General features: G+C 32.8%; 1 long non-coding RNA gene across 1 annotated transcript; it reads left to right on the top strand.

The window, feature by feature from the left end:
* Nucleotides 1–476: 476 nt before the first annotated feature.
* LOC122513820 lies at nt 477–795 on the top strand. The gene is made up of 2 exons (XR_006302881.1): nt 477–655; nt 730–795. It is a non-coding gene; the product is annotated as an uncharacterized LOC122513820 (long non-coding RNA).
* Nucleotides 796–7173: the final 6378 nt, after the last annotated feature.

Raw genomic sequence — 7173 nt, 5'->3', positions numbered from 1 at the left:
AGGGTATCTCAGAATTGACACATTATATATAGCAATACTCGTCATGAATATTAAGTAGTCTAGGGGTCTTACGGTCAGACTACCTGACAAGTATCGACCCTTTACTATCGAAGGTACCATTTACGCGAGATACTTTGTAGTAGTATGCAAGTAAACTATATTTACTGTGTGACAAACTTGTTGACGTATCTCGTTTTATAAAGATTCATTCGTTACCTTACTTTTATTTTCTTTTTTCCGTTGCTTATTTTTATAGAATAAATATATATATATATATATATATATATATATAAATATGTAATTATATATAAATATAATATAATATATAAATATAATTTTATAATTTTAATGTAATTATATATAAATATAATATAAATATATATAATATAATGTAATTATATATTATATAAATATGTAATTATATAATAATATATATATATATATATATATATATATATATAAATATGTAAGGATAGTAGTTTTAGCTATATTGAATTTAGCGCGTAAATAGGTTAGGGAATAAAACAGGTGGCGTTAGTGCTACAAAGAAAGCAGGAGTGAAAAGATACAGAGATTAAGAAATATATGTAAGAAAATTAATCAAGAAACAACGGTGTGGATATTAGCATTGAATGTTGTTTCTTTGTTATTACAGGTAGGATAAATAATTAATCTAAGTTGCTACATTATTATTTTGTTCAAAATAAAATAAAATCTTTGTTATTACAGAGAAACAATTCTACCTATTATTTACCCATAACCTGCACAATAAATAAGACATTATATATATATATATATATTATATTTATTTAGATATCATTTACTTAAGTAATATTAAAATAAATATTTGAGATTTGTTATCAAATGAAATACAAGTTTTTCCAATTAAAATAATCAATTTGATAATCATATAATATTATATTTTTTTTATTTTATTTTTGCAAGATAGGGTAATTCCTTTTCTTTTTTTTTTTATCTAACCTGGCTTACAGAAAGTACACTCCTCCACTCGAGGTTTTAAAACGGGAAGCGTAGTGAGTCTTTATTTATCCGGAATACTAAACTCCTATGGGAACCGTCGACTAAGTTTAGGATATCCTTCTCTACCATAAGCGTTACACACGTACGTATCAACACAAACTAGTATAATATCCTATGTGTTGTATGGTCTTATACATATTTAGCAGTATCACTTAACCGCGGACAATGAAAGAGGAGAAAAGGTTGGGGGTGCTGGTGGATGAGAACCAGGAGGAAGAGGAGGAGCGGGAGGGGGGGGGAGGAGGAGGAGGAGGAGGAGGAGGGAAGCGAGCGTTTCGCGACGCCCAGCGAAATAATATTTACTGCACCGGAACTGTAAATATTTATTTGCAAAGGAAAGAAGAAGAAAAAACTAAACAAAAAAAATAAATGTATAGAGATAAAGAGAGAGAGAGAGAGAGAGAGAAAGAGAAATATAAAAATAAAACTCCCAGAGAATTCTTCCCTTTACGCTTTTGCGGCATCAACATTTGGAGAGTTACCCCAGTAGACTTCTTCATATTATTTAACACACGCGTCAACTTTATATTTCTCATTGTTATTTATTCTATCTCGAATTCCGTCGCACGGCAAATAATAATCGTTTGAAACGTTCTTCTATAAACTTAGTCATTTTTTTTTGTTTCTTCCTTCGTTCCTTCCTTCCTTCCTTTGATTTAACCCACCTGGCATTTATTTGCTTTGGAAAAAATTGCTTGTATTTCATTCGTGAAAAAGAAAACTAGAGAAAACGTGCCTGAAATTTGTCATCATCGTTCGCCGCGTACATTTAGTTTATTTAACAGATAACTAAATTTTGTCCATGATTATAATTTAATTTAATCGTTCGTGCGAACATTCCTAATTAAATTGAAAAAGTTAAACGTTAATAGTTTTCTCCTTTTCAACATCTTTTTCAAAATTGTTTAGAGCATAAACGGAGTCATTAGGAATATCGGAGAGAAGGATTTTGTAAATCACGTAGTACTCGACGGAAACGTATCTCTTCCCTCTTGACAGTCGCCATTTTACGGCCCTTTTCATGAATATTCAAGGCAAAGGCATGTCGCACTTTTGTTTGGATTCGCATCAGGTGCAAGTAATATGATGCTAGTTGCTCGCGGTTAAACTCGAATACACCGATCGTATGAACCTTTGAATATTTACCGATTATGGGGATTAGCAAATTTATACAAATTGAAGTATAACGCTTATCTTAAAATCTTATCAACAAAATGATCAGATTCTTAAATCAAATTTTTTGTTTCTTTTAATATTATTTCTATAATAGGATATTATATTATATATATTATATTCTATATTATTATTCTATATATATTCTATATATATTCTATATATATTATTATATATTATTATTCTATATACTATTATTCCTATTATTCTATAATAATATCCTATAATTCTATAATAGTTTCTTCTATAATATAATTTAATATATATATATATTAAATAATATTTAATATATATATATATATAATATTTAATATAATATTTTTTATTATATTAAATATAATATAGTTTTTTATAATTATATATAATAATATTTAATATATATATATATAATAAAAATATATCTTTACGTTGTTTCTTTTTTATCGAAAAGTATTTTAATTAAATGTTACCTTTATAAAAATGGTACTCTCGTGTTCTCACCTATTCCAGGAATTTAATTTTGTTTTGTTTTGTTTTGTTTTCTTTTTCTTTTCTTTTCGAGTATATCAAATTGAATTGAATCTACAAACAGAGACGAGAGAGGCCTATTTTGAAATTCTTCTCGTAAGCACGCGTTCATCTTTGAATTACGTAAGTACCTAGCGAAGGTAAGTAAAGGTGGCGGGTTTGTTGAAAAAGAAACGAGAAAAAATGAAAAGAAAAATAAGGAAAAAAAAAAAAAAAAAAAACGGTAAAGTAATTCGTCGCGATCCTTAGCTCGCACGAGTACCCTCGATCGTTCACTCGTTAGCAATGCAATGAAAATACGCTGCTGTTGCCATGAAAATAGCTCTTTCTTACACCGATTTTCTATTCATCTGGAAACTAGATTTCCTCCTTCACCCCATCCCCTACCGTTAAAACGCGAAATTCACGAATTAGCTTTGCTTTTTGTAAAGCTTTGAATTTCAAATAGGAAAAGACGACGAAGAAGAAGAAGAAGAAGAAGAAAAAAGAAAAGGTCTCGCGTGATATAAAAAAAAGTTCACACGATTTGAATCTTTTACTTGTTAATCTAGAAAAATTTATTGAAAATTTTTGGCTTCAAATAGGAATTCAACGATTTCAATAAGTTATTAAAAGCTACCTTTCATTTCTTATCTTCGATTCAATAATAATGCGAAAGTAAGGGGATCAGAGAAGTATATAATTGAAAGAGATTATGATCGAACAAAAGGGAAGAAAGTTGGTTTGAAAATTTCTGGATAATCGTCTTATAATCCCTTTTCCCAGCCGAACTCAACTCTCTCACCTCGTAAATGATTATTTTTTTATTGGAATTATCCCCCATCAATCGTGGACGATTTTTATTAACCTTGGTAAAAAGAAAAAAGAAAAAAAAAATTAAAACCATAATAGGATCTATTTAGTTAATTTCAGATATCATTCATGATAATATTCCGATCGATTGAAAATGGTACAAAAAATTAAACGTACGCGTTTAAAATATTTCGATACCTACACGAGTATTTGAAAAGTTCTTCACAAAAAGAAAAAAAAAATCACGCTCGACGTTCGATAACTTCGAAACGGGATTTGATCGAAATGAAATTATCTGTTAATTGAAAAATTTTTTTTTCTTCTAAATAAGCGAATTCAATTTGTAATATGAAATATCGAGTTACAGGATGACGTATGATATTACGATACGTTTTATCATTATGTTCATATTACATTAATCGATATTTTGTCGATAAATTAAATATTAATAAAATTATAACGTATAAAGAAATAATATTTTCATTGGGCGTATCAATTTCTCATTAAATCGAGCCGACTCGATTCGAGATAATTAAAAATATTTCTTCGTCGTTCTATCGTAAGACATTTAATTCATCTTCTCAGAGAAGAGACAGAAAGTAAAGAGATTTTAGATAGCAGCATTTAAAAATACAAGAAAAGTATTAATAGTCGGTGGAATAGTTTTTACATGCACAATGACTCCGACCTACCCCCACCCCCACCCCCACCACCGTCGTCATCGTCGTCGTAGTTGGAGAATTGCAAGAGCTATTGTTTCAACGTGGATTTAATTTTGCTAAAAACGAAATAAAGTCGTACAATTACGAGCGTATAATTACACTTCGTTAATTAAAGAGAGAAAAAGTCTGACGACGACGAAGGTGGCCGTAAACGGTAACAGAGTATATCTAGACTGGTGAACAAACGAGTAGACAAACAAGTAAGCAAGCAGGCAAGCAAGTAGGCAGGTACGTAGGCAGGTAGGGTAGATAGGTTGGTAGATAGGATACTGTTTAGTTAGCTACAAAGTAGTATAGAGTTAAGTAAAAAGGAACAACAAAATCATTTTAAAACGATAGCGCATGGGTTCCACCACTTTATGAATTGGCCCATCAGATCCATCGCATTTTTAATCAAGTGCTTGCCAGCAGAGTGGAGTTGGTTGGTGTGAAAGCGACAGTATAAGAGGGACAACTCAACCCAACGCAGGCAGGCAGACAGATAACACAGAGCAGTTGGGTTGCAGAGTGGTAGGAGCATCAGCACGACTACTACTATCACTGGTAGTAGTAGTAGCACTAGTAGTAGTAGTAGTAGTAGTAGTAGTAGGAAATACAGCATCAGTATTGCCATCAGAACCGACACGCCGCTTACTCGGGTCAGTCACGAAGGGAATGAAATTTTTATGCGAAACTCTTGCGCGGTACCCGCTCTAGAAAACTCTCGCTTGCCGTCGGTCGTGCAAAGATCCGACGGCGAGTGGTGAAGTGAGTGAGGCGTACCCGCCAACTTGGAAGGAGGGAAAAAAAAAGAAAAGAAAAGGAAAAAAAGAAAAAAGAAAAAGAGTAAGAGTAAGAGAGAGAGAGAGTAGGAGAGTAGGAGTGGGGGGAGGGGAGGTGAAGCTTGGTCCCACTTGGAAACTCGTTAATTATTTAATCGTACGTGCTGCAATTTTTTCCAGCGAGTAAAGCCAGACTAGAAAACGCGACGCAGCTTGAACTTTCGGGAGCCGAGAATCGTCATTGCTCGTTATACAAGACTGCACAGGCTTTCCCGTCCGTAATCACTGCGAGTCGTATAACGACGTGCTTTCCCGTCCCTGGACGCTCTTATGGGTACGAGTATACACACTCTTCCCTCTCTTCCTCCCTCCCATCCACCCACCCTCTCTTTCTCTCTTTTTCTTTCTCTTTTAATATCAGACTTGTTTTTTTCCTTTCCTTCCTTTTTTCTTTATTTTTTTATTTCTTTTTTTTTTTCAGACGAGAGTAAGGCTTCACTCGTTTTCTAACCGTTTCGTGTAATCCTATCTGTGAAGTTAAATAAAAATAAAAGATACCGTTATCGATAATTAAAGTAGTCCTTTGAGTGACTAGAAAAAAAAAATAGAAAAAGATGAGTACAAAAGCTGATCCGCTTAGAAAAAGCTAGACAAGAGTAAGTATGTATCTGTGTGTGCGTGCGTGCGTGTGTGTATGTGTACGTGTAAGAGAGAGAGAGAAAGAAGAAAGAAAGAAAGAAAGAAAGAAAGGACGATAGGAGGTGTTGGAATACGTCAGTATTTCTTAAAGCGTTATCTAAAACTAGTTACGTAAAAGTCCTCATAGGCATTATTTGAACGACTAAGACGTTATCGGTTAATAACATCTACATAGAGCTTTGCCTCGAGCACGTTATCTTATTCGAGTTAACAGCTTACATTTTCTCTCCTTAGCATAATAGTTTAGCCCTTTCTTTCTAGTTTTATTTTACTAGACCGTATCTATCTATCTTTCTTCTCTCTCTCTCTTTCTCATTTTTTCGTCCTGTAAGTAAATTAGTCGACTCGGGTTCGAGTGAGCGAACGTGTTAAGTGGTAGCAAATTGTCTCCTATTTTTTTGTCACTGTTGTGTCGTTTATTTTGTTAATACGATAAAAAAAAAAAAAGAAAAAAGAAAATACACACGAATGAACAATAATTTGTATTTAGATAAGAGAAAAAAAAAGTTGTTAAACTGTCGTAATAATAAATTCTTATCTTAAATAGTAATTGACTAATAAACGTCAACTATCTTATTTCTCCTTTCTCCGTTATATAACGAGAGAGATTCTCTGTATTAGTAGAGAATAAATTAGTATACTCTCGGTTAAACGTTTAGAGAATTTCTTGGCTCAGTTTGCTATAAAAAGTAACGCGATTTGCGGTAATACAAGAAGGGAGAGGGAGGGGGTAGGGGGATAGGGGGAAGGGGGGAAGGGAGACTGGGGGAAGAGGTAAGGGTACCACGATTGTCCCTTTGCCAGAAAATCACCGGCGTAATCTTGTGCACGTAATTCCAGCTAAATGTTACAGCGATGGCGATCGTGTGCTTGGCGTACATATTACTACTACTACTACTACTATTACTACTACTACCACTATTACTTCGTCTATGCATTCGAGGATTGCCACGAGGCGTATATCGACCGGAAGTTCGGTCCTTTTATATGCCATTTTCATACGATCTTCCGTCTATTTTACGATAAAGAGCTTCCTCTCTCTATCTCTCTCTCTCTCTTTCTCTCTCACGCACACTTCAAACATCTATGTTATAATACGTATCATGTCATATAAAGGAATGATGTAGGTATATTTATATATCATTCTTTTGTTAAAATATAGAAAAAATAAAAGATAAGTTGGATTTATTACTTAGCAGTTTTATCAGATAAACTGTTGCTACTACTGTTGCTGCTGCTGTTACTATTGTTGTTATATTAGTTAATTGGTTCAACGTTATCGATAAAGAGTACTGATAATGTTCTAATCATTTATGATTAATCGTCCATGACTTAGTTATTCTCATTGAAATTGAGATGAATCGATACTTATCGATCGATAAGCATGATAAATTTATTTGTCATTAACTATACTACCCGTAATTGCAAGTTCATTTTCTAACAATCGTATTTATATATTTTAAAGTCAACGTAGATAT

Source organism: Polistes fuscatus, unplaced genomic scaffold, assembly GCF_010416935.1.
Source record: "Polistes fuscatus isolate 324 unplaced genomic scaffold, CU_Pfus_HIC Scaffold13, whole genome shotgun sequence".
In the NCBI taxonomy this organism is placed as follows: Eukaryota; Metazoa; Arthropoda; class Insecta; order Hymenoptera; family Vespidae; genus Polistes; species Polistes fuscatus.
The sequence above is the reverse complement of the archived record's forward strand: the minus strand, read 5'-3'. Positions and strand labels throughout refer to the sequence as shown.